The 14,278-nt window shown below is 43.5% G+C and overlaps 1 protein-coding gene across 5 annotated transcripts in view; it reads left to right on the forward strand.

Moving 5' to 3' along the window:
• Positions 1-14,278, forward strand: part of Tpst1 (tyrosylprotein sulfotransferase 1) — a 69,404-nt gene that overhangs the window by 41,587 nt on the left and 13,539 nt on the right. The window lies entirely within an intron of this gene.

The following is a 14,278-nucleotide window of genomic DNA, read 5'->3' on the forward strand; positions in this document are numbered from 1 at the left end:
ATACAAGCTCAGGTCCTTATTCTTGCATAACAGTGCTTTATCTACTAGACCATCTCCTAGCTGAATTCTGGCTTTTTATTAGTTTTAAATTAAATGAACCTAGTTTTTAATTCACTGATTTTTTTTCTTCTGAATACAATTTGCTACCCAGTGACATTTTCATTTCCGACAATGCATTTTCCAGTTCTTAAATTTCCATTTCTCTTCAGAATCTTCCATCTCTTCATTATGTCCATCTTTTAATGTTCTTTAATATGTCAGTGACACTGGCCAGAAACATATCTCTGTGCCATTGCCTGAGAAGTTTCTTGTCCAAACTCTGCTCAAGTGAAGCCCAGATTATTGACCTCCCTCAGCTCTAGTATGAAGTGGAGTATGAAAAGACTTTGGCATTCATTTGAGGTTAACAGAGATTTTGAAATAGAGATGCTCAGGGCAGATTAGGACAGACATACTCAAATGTGGGGTTCCTTGAGACACACTAAAGAGATGCTCAGGGCAGATCAGGGCAGGCCACACTCAAGTGTGGGGTTCCTTGAGACACACTAAAGAGATGCTCAGGGCAGATCAGGGCAGGCCACACTCAAGTGTGGATGCCTTGAGAGACAGTTGTTCCTTGTCTTTTTGTTGCATTGTATATTATAGGGGATGCTGTAGCCAAACCTGCAAGGGTGTGGTCAGGGTGACGTAGAGTGAAGGACAATTACATGGTGGGCTGCTGCAGTCTCCCTTGGAGGTGTGGGTTCAAATCCCACTTCTGACATCAGATAATGTGGGAAATTACCAATACGGAGTCAGGTAAAAATACAAGGGAATTTAATAGGGAATAGCCTTACTTACAGAGCGACCTAGCCAGCAGGCGGGCAGCAACCTGTACAGCAAGCTGAAGATGAAACCAAAAGCGGCCCACCACATAAGCATCCCTCTAAGGCGTGGTCAGGCACACCTGTAGCCAGCCCTTAAGCAGGCATGGCTACAGCATCCCCTACAGTATATAATTTTGGAAGGTTCTGTATTTGTCTCTTTAAAGGAGAGCTAAGGAATTTAAATGAGATGCTAGAGTGGTCCCTCATGTTCCCTGCATAGGATTACAGCTGAGAAAGGAAAATCCCAGATCACAGATTTGGAGAAGTGAGGTAATTTTATTGTAAATAAAATAGTCTTATTTGTGAGATTCCGAGACAATTTTGTCTGGGAAACGAGTGAAGCCGTATTCAGGATCATATTTGTCTGTGTATTACATATGGTTCACTGCTGTGTTGACATTAATTGAAGTATCTGTGTATGAAAGGCCTACTATCTCCATGTCAGCAACCTTCACAGCATTGTTCATTGTTTGGATTCCTGACTCTCAGATAGTGAGAGGCTTCAGCCAGACTGTGGAGAGAGGGGCCTTTCCCTTCGCATATCTGCTTAAGTTTCTGTCTTTCTGTCTCAGGCCAGTGCTTCAGAAATAGCCTCATGATCAATGCCTTTACCCATGGGCCTCTGTTGATGCTTTAGAATTCTGGATTCTATTTATTTACTTCTCTGTCTTAGATGTTTGTTGCCATACTGGACCTTCTGTATGAAAGTAGAGCTAAGGGACTGGAGTGATGGCTCAGTTCATAGAGTTCACCCAGCAGCTGTGAAGACCTGAGATCAGTCCCAAGTACCTACCTCAAGAACCTGGGCACAGTGGCACAAGCCAGCAATCCCAGTGCTACCAGATAGAGAATGGAGGATTCCTGGCCTGCTAGTTTAGCTGAATCAGTGAGCAACAGTTCAGTGAGACTGTCTCAGAAAATAAAGCACTAGAGGAAAACACTCAGCATTGACCTCTGGTATCTGCATGCATGTGAACATGTGTGTACACATGAACACACTCATGTGAACATATAACACACACACACACACACACACACACACACACACACACACACACACTAATAGGAAGTAAAGTAAATACTTAATATTTTTCCCAAGCTGCATTTTTTTTTCCTCTTTCATTTAGCAGGAGCGATCGTTCAGATCTTACAATGAGCTGCTATGGGGTTGAACGCCAGCTTTTAACTTTAGTTTTCCTTTTGGAGTTAAGTGAATTGAGGAATATGGTGACTTTATGTCCCCACACCATGTATACTGTCTAGCTGAAGAACTTATTTTCTTGATTTGTATCAGTAATTCTCTGGGAGGTAGTTAGCTGCCTGCTGCAGCCCAGCTTTCCAGCTCTGCTGTCACTCCTCATTCTTCAGAATCCCCTTGGGGTACAGTCCCCCCACCAAGAGATTTATTTTTGCTCTTGGTGTCCTCCCACATTGCTGTTGTTTGAGACAGTCTCACTATGTAGCACTGGCTGGCTTCAAGCTTGCTACATAGACCAGGCTGTCCCAACTCACAGCGATCCTCTTGCCTCTTCCTTGTGAGAGCTGACCTTTTTTAAAAAAGGAGGTGGTGGGTGCTGGAAATGTGGACTCGCCATGCTGCAGGGCTGGAACTTCTAGGTTTATTTAACCCTCCCACCTCAGCCTACCAAGTATTGGGGCTACTCCCATGTGCATGCTGCCATGCAGACTCCACTGTGGGGCAGTGATGGTTGTTTGCTTAGTTTTGTTTGTTGGTTTGTTTTTTGAAACCAAGGTTTCATGTAGTCTAGGCTGGCTGGAACTCACTGTGAAGTTAGGATGACATTGAACTCCTGAACCTCCTGCCTCTGCCTCACAAGTCCTGGAATGACAGGCATGCTCCCTGACAACCACCAGCTCCACTGTATTTTGTTTGTTTGTTTGTTTATTTGTATTTAGATTTACTTATTTAATTCTATGTGTATGAGTGTTTTGCCTGCATGTATGTATGAGTGCCACATACATGCCTGCTGCCTGCATTAGTAAGAGGAAGGCATTGGATCCCCTGGAACTGGAATGATGGATGGTTGTGAGCTACCGCATGTGGGCTGAGAACCAAACCTAGGTCCTCTACAAGAGCAAAAAGTGCTCTTAACCACTGAGCCATCTCTTCCCTTCCATTCTGTTTTAAAAGGATTAAAAGTATTAGAAAATGATTTGTTCACTGGGTCAATGGGAAAATCCCAAGACTACTCAATAAGTTGCTATGGCAAGGCCTGGCTTATCCTTAAAACTCAAATTGTTCAGCTGGTGCACATTTCCAGTGCACAATTCCAGCACTCAGGAGGCAGAGGCGGGTGGATCTTTGTGAATTCAAGGCCAGCCTGGTCTACAGATGGAGTTCTAGAACACCCAAGGCTGTCAAGAGAAACACTGTCTCAGAAAAAAAAAAAAAAAACAAAAAACAAGACAAAACAAAAAACCATCAAATGTTCTCATCTTTTCTGACTTGTCTTGATACTGTTCTTTATAAGTATGTCTACCAGAAATCCTCTTCAGGTCAATGCTTTCCTGAGCTCCTTCCTGTTGGCTTTGCAAAGCAGTTTGTCTTCCTTTTCTGTGTACAGCAGGGAGCCATCCTCTCCGTTGTGTGTTTAAGTTCTTTTAAGCCATTCATGATGTATTCTGTCTTCTTTTCACAACTGTTGGTTTACCACTCAGAAGGCCTGTGGAGCCTCCCACAGAGGAGGTAGGAGGTACCAAGCCTCCTCTGCTTTTCTCTTCTGTCTTCATTAGTTAGACTAGCTTTTGAAAACAAGGTAGGTAGCTATTTACAGTTTTCCCTGAAATTTTAAAAAAGGGAATCAGTTCTTTTTATATCAACAGACAGCCTAGACCATTCAACAATGGTTGCACTAAGCATCGATGTCTCTTAGAGGACCCAGCATCTATGGGCGATGGGGGGCATAGTAAACCAGTGTAACTAGAAGTTGGCTCTTTTTTTTTTTTCCGAGACAGGGTTTCTCTGTGCTTTGGAGGCTGTCCTGGAACTAGCTCTTGTAGACCAGGCTGCCTGCCTCTGCCTCTGCCTCTGCCTCTGCCTCCTGAGTTCTGGGATTAAAGGTGTGTACCACCACTGCCTGTCTAGAAGTTGGTTTTTAAGACCCATGCTGCTGTGTAGAAGATGGTGCCTGGGTTAACTGCCGGTCTGATTTCCAGTCCCTGAAATACTTTCTTCAATTACTTTTTCATTTAAAACAATTCCTAAAAAATAAGTTAAATTTAGCTGGCTGTGGCATATACTCCTGTAATCCCAGGATTTAAGAGACTGAGGTAGGAGTCCAGAGACAGCCTAGAATACATGGTGAGTGCCCCGGCAATCAGAGTTGGGGTTCTGTTTTATTTTAATCTCTAACCATATCCTAACTTTTTATAAAGACATGAAAAACTCTATGCTACATAGTGACGACACTTCCACTAAGTTTGTGACCATGCCATATAGCTCCTTAAACTCAGCCATGGCTTCTAAAGCAGGGGACAGAACAAGACTGATACTGTATCGCTCATCTCTAGCTACCCTGCCTAGAGACTCAGGCAGCTCAAGGGACAAGCCAGTCTGTAGAAAACCCTGGCCCTGACATCTCCCCTCCAGCCTCACCTGTGCACATTTCAGGGGCAGGAATGTGGAAGGACAGAACAGAAACTGTAGAAGTGTCTAAGTGAGGGAGGGACACAGTTACCCTGAAGATGCTCTTTCAGGATGCATAGGCCGAGGCGAGAGGTAAGGAGGCTGGAGGGATGGCTCAGCCACAAGGTTAAGTGGCTAAGACCACTGACTGCTGTTCCAGAGGACCTGGGTTCGATTCCATGCACATGGTGGCTCACAACCATCTGTAATTCCAGTTCTACAAGATCTGAAACCTCCTTCTGGCCTAAGCGGGTACCAGCTACACATTTGGTACTTAGACTTACATGCAAACAAAACACCCCCCCACACAAGAAACAATAACCATTAAAATTTTTTTAAAGACTAGAGGTGAAGGTGATAATTAGAGAAAAATCACACACATGAAGCCACACGGAGGATTAGCAAGTGAATAGTGAATTTTCCTGCCTCCAAAGGAGAGAGCAGGATAGTGGAAAGCTTTCCAGCGGGCTGCGAACTGACAGGTACAAGCTCTCACGGGATCTAAGAACCCACATACAGTTTGGTAGTGTTTTTTTTTTTTTTTTGAGACATGGTTTCTCTGTAAGTTTGTAGACTGTCCTGGAACTCTCTTTGAAGACCAGGCTGGCCTTGAACTCACAGAGATCTACCTGCCTCTGCCTCCTGAGTGCTGGGACTAAAGGCGTGTGCCACTAACACCCAGCGTATGAGTGTTTTGTATATGCATGGATGTCTGTGTACCACATGTGTACAGAGTTCAGAAGGAGTCAGATCCCCTAGGATTGGAGTTATAGGTGGTTGTGAGCCACCATGTGGGTGCTGGAAACCAAACCCAGGTCCTCTGCAATAGCAACAAGTGCTCTTAACTGCTGAGCCATCTCTCCAGATCCTCCATTGCCTTTTAAATAGTCTAGTGATATATCTGAATAGGAATAGCACCTGCTGCAAAATAGTAGCTCCTAAACATAGCAGGGATGCTGCACCAATGAAATCTCAACAGTATAGTACCTAAACAAGACCTACATAATGACCACACTGGCCAACATACCACCACTAGGTGGAAGAGCTATGGCCAGTCAGTGGTTGCTGAGGTAGGGATCTGTTTTCTTCAGGGACAGGCTCCTTGTTCTGTTATTCAATCCCAAGTGGTCAGCCCTAAACAAATGTTCATACAAACAACACTAAATGGATTTAGGATTTATACATACATAGTGCATACATATATATCCCCCAGCCTTTCACAAAGAATAGTGGAGAGCTAGGCCAGGATACCAGTCCCAATATAGCAGTGGCTGGTTCTTCGGAGCACTCAGCACTCAGTATTGTGGCTATCGTAATCCTGGACAAGCATGGTCCATCGCACTGATCTTGAACTGTAGTCTTTAGAACCCTATCCTGGGGGCTGGAGAGATGGTCTCACAGTTCAGAGCACTGACTTCCAGAGGACCCAGGTTCAATTCCCAGCACTCACAGGGTGACTCAGAACTGCCTGTAACCCCAGTTCTGGGGGATCTCATACTCTTTTCTGTACTCCATGGGTACTATATGAATGTCCTACACAGACATACATGCAGGCAAAACACCCATATACTTGTACTGAAAACAAACAAACTATACAGACCAGGTTTGCATCGAACTCACATATTCTCCTCTTTTTCTACCTCCTAAGTTCTGGAATTAAAGACATTTGTCACCATTCTGGGCCTGAAAAATCAAACTCTTAATGGTAAATTTCATGTATTGGTACAACTTACTGTGATAGGAAAAGTTTTCTATTTTATACTGGTTATATAGTCCCAATCGATTCAGTCACTTTCTGACTCATCTTCTCCCAACAGTTATGGCACTGTAACTGTGTGTGTGTGTGTGTGTGTGTGTGTGTGTGTGTGTGTGTATTAAAGACACATTTAGAGTGGATTTTCATGCTTCTAGGCTGATGGATGCATTTTCTTCACAGTGTAGGAAGCATTAACATCTTCCCCACTGTTTTCAGACAGGACAAGACTGTTGAACTTTCTAAGAACCCAATCTGTGATGTGCACAACTGCCAGAGCATTCAAAGTCAATGAGAGCATATAAACACGCATGTCACCAGCTGTTAGACAGCATTTCTGTTTGGAAGATAATGAGTCTCTCTGGGTCACACAAGCCCAAAGGGACTGGAAATGTAAACTTCAAAGCTGGCTTCCTTCCTGTATTGTCATTCCTGGCTGGAATTGCTCTTTCTCTGCATGTGAAACTACCAAGTCATAATTCTTCAAGGGACAGTAATAGAAATAATTAATTGCATTAATGATGACTATCAGGCAAAGCATGTACTATTGGTGAGGGTCTATCAGGAACTGAGATTTAAAATTAATCCAGTTTTGCACACAGTGATGCTTAAGCTAAGTACAAGTGGAAGGACAAAAGCGGGAATTGTGGTGGGTTTAGAGAAAGAAAGGCAAAAAATAAAGGATGTTCTAATTCATGGCAAATTTTGAATTTTTCAACCTGGAACGTGAAAAGACTGAGAGACCAATCTTTGGCCTTTGCAGTTAAAAATAAAGAGGTTGGTGGGGGAGAAGGAATGGGGGTGAGGGGAGGGGAGAGGGAGAGGGGACTTACATGTGAAACAAGCCTGTTCCCTAACTTGAATTAATAATAATAATAAAAAGAGAAAAAAAATAAAGAGGTTGGGCTGTAGTGAGTGGTGGAGTGCCTATCTGGGATATGCAAGGCCCTCCATCCACAGCACTGCAAAAAAAATTAATAAATAAAGGAAACCGTAGCATGTGTACTTTGAAGAAAACTGTGAGCAGAAGCCACACTGTGAAGTCTGAGGTGTCTAGTACAGTACCAAGGACATAATCTGGGCACCAGTCTGGACTGTTGCATAAAGCTTTGTCATTGTAGGTTTTTTTGTTTTTAAGTTAAAGAGGTTGGAGGTCATTGCTCACTGACAGAGCTATTCTGACACCTATTTTTGTAGATCACTTGTTACCAGAGCATGCCACATTGTTTCATTTGTATGTTTTGTAGGACTGCTTGTGCCCTACAAGGGTGGGGCTGGGCACCCGGACAGAAAGGGTGTGGCCTTACAAAGCCTAAAACATTCTCTGCCTATTTTATAGGATGCTTAGTCTTTGCTTCTAGTCCCTTCACAAATGATCTTCTCTCTCTCCCACTCTCTCTTTGAGGAGGGGGCATCCAGACACACAGTTGTTTTATTTTTCTTCCTTAAAAGATTTACAAGTTGTCCAGTCACTGCACAGGTGTAGGAGGCTCAACAGGGGTTCAGAAAGTTGCTAATTCTCTCGTGCTAGGCCAACAAAAAGTCTGCCACAACAAGTGTGTGTGTGTGTGTGTGTGTGTGTAACCACAGAGGCCAGAAGAAGGTGTTGATCCACTCACAGGTAGTTGTGAGCTGCCCAGTGTCAGTGCTGGGAACTGAAAACTTGGGTCCTCTGGAGAGCAGCAAGTACCCTTAACTGCTGATCCATCTCTCCAGCCCCCTGATATGATTCTTTTTTTTTTTCCTTTTTTCTTTTTTAATGTATGTGGATGTTTTGCTTGAATTTATATCCAAGTACCACGTGTGTGCCTAGTGTCTGAAGAAGTCAGGAGATGGGGTCTGAGCCCCTGAAACTGTAGTTATGGATGGTTGTGAGCCCCCAAACTAGATCCTCTGCAAGAACAAATGCTCTTAGCCACCGAGTCATCATTCTAGCCCTGACATTTACAATCTAGCCCAGTGAACTTTGTAAGGTTAATGTACTTGTTGTTTAAAAGAGTTTTTATCTTCCTGACTTTGCTTAGGGAAGACTTAAATGAATAGTATGCCTTTAACATAGACTTTGGTCTTACAATTTTTCCCCATTTGCTTCATCTCTCCTATGTGTATATGACACAGGACTTTGGCTTCAGCTGTTTTATTATTTGAAAGTTGCAATACTCTACTTCCTTGGCACATACATTTGGAAGAAAGTTGTCCCGTATAACCAACTGAGTTAAGATTCAAAGACACGGGGTGGGTGGCCATGGGAACTTGAGGGATTGGGTTGGGGGTGAGTGGAGGGGAGAGTAGTGAAAGAGATGACTGGAAAGGGGGGCTTTTCTGGTTAGGTAGAAACCAGATGCAGGGGAAACTCCCATGAATCTACAAGGATGACCCCAGATAAAACTCCTAGCAATAGTGGAGATGTACCCCGACCTGGCCATCCCCTGTGGTCAGATTGGTGACTACCCCGGTTGTCATCAGAAAGCCTTCATCCAGTAACTGATGGAAACAGATGCAGAGACCCACAGCCAGACATTAGGCCAAGCTCAGGGAATCCTGCTGAAGAGAGGGAGGAAGGATTGCAGGAGCCAGAGGGACCAAGGACACCACAAGGAAATCCACAGAAGCATCTAACTTAGCTCAAAGGGGCTCCCAGTCTGAACCAACAACCAAGGAGCCTGTGTGGAACTGACCTAAGCCTACTCTATATAGGTGACAGTTGTGTAGTCTATTTGTGGGACTCCTAACAATGGGAGCAGGGTCTGTCCCTAATGCTTTGGCTGGCTCTTGAGAACTTTTTTCTCATACTGTATTGCCTTGCCCAGCCTAAATATAAGGGAGGTGTTTAGTCTTACGGCATTTTGAAATGCCATGCTTGGGCTGGAGAGATGGCTCAGCGGTTAAGAGCACTGACTGCTCTTCCAGAGGTCCTGAGTTCGATTCCCGGCAACCACATGGTGGCTCACAACCACCTTGAATGAGATCTGGTGCCCTCTGCTGGCATGCAGGCAGAAGACTGTATACATAATAAATAAATAAATAAATAAATAAATAAAAAAAAAAAAAGAAATGCCATGCTTTGTTGATACATACAGGAGGTCTGCCCCTTTCTGAACAGAAACAGGAGGAATAGATTGGGGCTGTGTGGAGAAGAGTTGGGAGGAGAGGAGGGAGGAGAAACTGAGGTTGGAATGTAAAATAAATTTTAAAAACGATTCAATGACATGTGTGAGAGGTTTGTTGTTTTAGAGATATATTTATTTTTAATGGTGTGTGTGTGTGTGTGTGTGTGTGTGTGTGTGTGTGTGTGTGTGTGCTGGGATTAAAGGCATGCACCACCATTGCCCGGCTGAGGAGCAAATGTTTTTAAGCACTGGGCCATCTTTCTAGACTCCATGTGAGAGGGGGTTTTTTGTTTGTCTGTTTGTTTGATTGATTTTGTCTGTGCAGGCAACATGACTGGTATTACCACAGCACTGTGTTTAACCCTGGGTCCCCACCTACAAACTACAGACATTCTGGGAGCAATGCCCTAGGTGTATGTTACTTGCGTGGGATAGACAGCATAATGGCCTACGAAGACATCCACTTCCAATTTCTATGATGTGACTAGGGAGTCCTTATGAGGGATGGGTAATAGAAGATGCCGTGGTGATGGAAGTAGAATCTGTGTAGGGAATATAACTTTGTTACACTACAGTAAGGATGGAGGCCTGGGCGTTTTTTAACTATCACATCTAGGCTCCTTTTCTTTACGCAAGAACAAAAATGAACCAGTTCTTTCCTAGGTTCCTCTGGTGTCTTTCACTGTATGTACCAAGAAGAAATGAGGTGTACCTTTAATTCTTGGCTTGGAGTCTCCTTGGCTGTATGCTTCGGTTCATTAGGCATAGTCAGGTTGCTAAACATTTAGCTACTGCTGAACAAAGCTCTCCCTGCCTCTGTGTTGTCCCTCCCACCTATTAAAATGTTCATAGGTAGACTCTTCCAAGACCCAAATCAGCTTTTGGCCATTTAGGCTTTTGTCCACTTAGCTGCTGTCCTTAAAGTCCTGGCTCATACTTGCTTCTCCTTGCTGATTCTGTCCACATTTTGGGTATGTGTTGCAACATAATAATATCATCCCATGTTGTTTATCTGCTGAGATATAACACATTACCCTTAGGCCTGTTAGCAGTTTAAAACTACAAACATAATAATCTTAGCATCCAGAGCTAGGGAACCCAGGTGCAGCTGAACAGTCTCAGATGTGGGTTCAGGAGGAAAACTGAAGTGATGGTTTGTTGGGAGACAAACTTATTAGAAGAGTTACTAATGCCAAAAACAGGCAGACAGCAATGTGGTTGGGACTCTGAGGGGAGTCCAACCCCCAGCACCGGAGACAGACACTGTGGCAGGGTCTCTGGGGATAAGAATTAGGCCCAAGTGGCTGAAGTTGGGCCTCTTCTTACAGCTCTCTGAGCATAGGAGTGGTTTCACAGCACAAGCCTGTAGCCAGGCTCTCAGATCCCCAAGTAGATAGAGAAGGTAGTAGGGAACAGGATGTTGGCCACAAATAATTCCTTTGATGTAAACTCCCTTTCCCAGATCAGAAACCCTAAACCTGGAAGTGTAATAACTAGAGATTCACAGACAAAGTTTCAGCAGGTACCTGTCAGGGTGGGGGGCTCCGGCAAGTATTATGGCCTAAACAGCAGGCAGATTGTAATATAATCTTTTAAAAACATGTTTAAAACTTTTTTTTATTCTATTTCATGTCTGTGAGTGCTTAGACTGCATGTATGTATGTGAACCACATGTATGCAGTGCATTGGGTCCCCCGGAACTGGAATCAAGGATAGCTGTCAGCCAACATGTGGGTGCTGGCAAGTGAACCTGGGTCCTCTGCTAGAGCAGCAAATGCTCTACGCCACTGAACCTCTTTATTATTACATTATTACAATCTGTTGTGTTGCTTTGGGTTTTTTTGAGACAGGGTCTCTATGTAGTCCTGGCTGTTCTGGAACTTGCTGTGTAGACCAAGCTGGCATCAAACTCACAGAGATCTGGCTACCTCTACCTCCCAAGTGCTGGGATTAATGGTGTGTGCCCGTGCTATCACACCAGGCTGTTGTTGTAAAGTACCTGAGTCCTATTCTCAGCACCCACACCAGCAGCTCTCAGCTGCTTGTAACTCCAGCTCCAGGGCATCCAACACCCTTTTTTTTCTTTTTGCTCCTCTGAGCACATTTACTCATGTGGCATATACAGACACAGACAGACAGACAGACAGACAGACAGACAGACAGACAGACGCGCGCGCGCGCACACACACACACACACACACACACACACACACACACACACACAGAGTTTTTAAAGAATCCTTTTTTTTTCTTGTCAGCTTAGAGACTGCACACGAATCTCTTGGTATTTTAATTATTATCCGTGGCCCCATAGCCCTGCAATCAGCACTCTGCCTGCCACTCAGGCCACAGCTTCAGTCCCAGGGCCCCTACTCTGCTGTCACTACAATATGTAGGTTTAAATTAAGTCTTTATCCTTCTATTTACCCACAAAGACTCAGAATTCAGATGTGAGGGTGAAAACCTGCTAGAGAAGCCAATATGCAACCAGCTGATCTTTTTGGCTGGAGACCTAGCAAAAAGGTGTCTCTTCACTCGTGCCAGAACCAAAAGGAAGCGGCAAACTATCCCCATCCTTTCCTTTCTGTGCATTTTCTCTGTCCAAATCGCGGGCTTCTCTATGGCCAATTCCAGTTAGCTAGGTGCTGGTTCCATCCCCTGGTTCAAGGTAAGCTTTATTTAACAGTGTGGTCAAATATCCTATAACAGAATCTAGTATCAGATTCCTTCTGGTTTTGTTTGTTTGGTTGTGTGTTTTTTAAATCATCATTTAGAACACCCCTTTGTATGCTTGGAAGCTATCTGGTAACGCCAGTCAGTATCCATAAGTTCTTGTCATGGTAATTCTAAACCCAGCAGCTGTCATTTTTTTTTTGTGTGTGGGGGGGTTTTCAAGACAGGGTTTCTCAGTGCTGTCCTGGAACTTGCTTTGTAGACTAGGCTAGCCTCAAACACACAGAGATCGATCTGCCTGCCTCTGCTTCCCGAGTGTTGGAATTAAAGGTGTGCAAACTTCTATCATCTGTCTGTCTGTCTATCTATCTATCTATCTATCTATCTATCTATCTTCTATCTATCATCTACCTACCTACCTACCTATCTACCTACCTATCTACCTACCTATCTTGTATTTTGAGACAGTGTTTCTCTGTGTAATAGTCCTGGCAGTTCTGGAACTTGTTTTGTAGACCAGGCTGGCCTCGACCTCACAGAGATCTGCCTGCCTCTGCCTCCCAAGTGCTGGGATCAAAGGCATGTGCCACCACTGCCTGGCCATTAATAGTTCTTAAGTAAACAAACAAACAAAAAAAAACTACTGCAAACTGTTGAAACAAACATTTTTATACTTCAACAGTGGGTATGCATGTGTTTTAGTTGTGATTTATTATTTATTTGTTTGTTTATTTTGGAAAGGGAAATAGGGTCTTACTGTGTAGTGAAAGCTGGCCTCAAACTCCAAATTCTTCTGTTCCTGCTTCTGCCTCTCAAGTATTGTATACCAGATATGTAACACCATGACTACTAAGCAAAAACTTTTTTAACATTAAGCCATTGAGTTAATTTGGTTATTGAATTGTTCCTATTGAAGTATATATAGAGAGCTGTATACCCAACATATCAATAAAAGATCACAAAATTCTCATACCTCATAATGACTACAATATCAAGACAATATATTTCTTAGGATCTGTCTCCTCCCTATAGACACTGTCATGATTATGTGTTAAGATTCATCTGTGTCATTAGTAGTATAGTGATTCATATTATTTTTACTATAGAGTATACACAGTATGTATGACTGTGTTTAATAATTTATTATTATTTAGTGGTCCTGGGGATTAAAGCTAGGATATCATACACACTAGGAAATTACTTACCAATGAGCCACACCCTGTTTTAGACAGGGTATCACTGTATATCCCTGGCCACCCTGTATCTTGTTATATGGACCAAGCTGACCTCAAACTCAGAGAGCCACCAGCCTCTGAGTTTGCTTCAAAAATGCTCGGATTAAAATCATATACCATCACATCCTGAGTTTTGGGGGTACAGGGTGTCAAGTAGGCTGTGCTGGCCTTGAACTCACTGTGTAGCTGAGGCTGTCCTTAAACTTGAGATTCTCCTACCTCCACCTCCCAACTGCTTGGATTATAGATGTGCATCCCTGTGCCTGATTTACTTGCCCATTCTGAGTGTGTTGTTCCTCAGGACTGCTTTTGTCATACTGTATCCGGAAGTGAGGGTTTGTTATAGTGTATGCCCTTATGTCAAACTTTATTGCCCTAATTATAGCTACTTGCTTAGCATGGATTCTAGTGTTGGTGTGTGTGTATGTTTGTATACATACACACCATATTAGTTATGTTTCGATTGCTTTAACAAAACACAATGACCAAAGCAATACAGAAAAGAAAGCAATTAATTGGACTTAAGGTTTCATGAAAGTCTGCATGACAACAAGCAGCAGGCATGTTGGCACTGGAGCTGCAGCTGAGAGTTCATTCCCCAACCCACAAACAGTAAGCAGAGACAAAGAGCACACTGGGAATAGTGTGAATTTTGAAATCGTAAAACCTGCCCCCAATGACAGACCTCCTCCAACAAGGCCATGCCTTCTAACCCTTCTGAAACAGTTCTACCAGCTGGGGGAACCAAGTATTCAAACATATGTGCGTGGAGCTGGAATGTAGCTAAGTTTGCTTACCTAGCACACCAAAAGTCCTAGATTCCATCCCTAGGACTGTATAAACCAAGCATAGTGATGCAGGCCTATAATCCCACCAATGGCACAGTAGAAACAGGAGGATTAGAAGTTCAGTGTGATTCTTGGATAAATAATGCATTTAAGGCCAATCTGGGATGACGATGTCTCAGAAGAAAAGATCTATGAGCTTTAAGTAGG

This window comes from Cricetulus griseus, chromosome 4 (genome assembly GCF_003668045.3).
Source record: "Cricetulus griseus strain 17A/GY chromosome 4, alternate assembly CriGri-PICRH-1.0, whole genome shotgun sequence".
In the NCBI taxonomy this organism is placed as follows: Eukaryota; Metazoa; Chordata; class Mammalia; order Rodentia; family Cricetidae; genus Cricetulus; species Cricetulus griseus.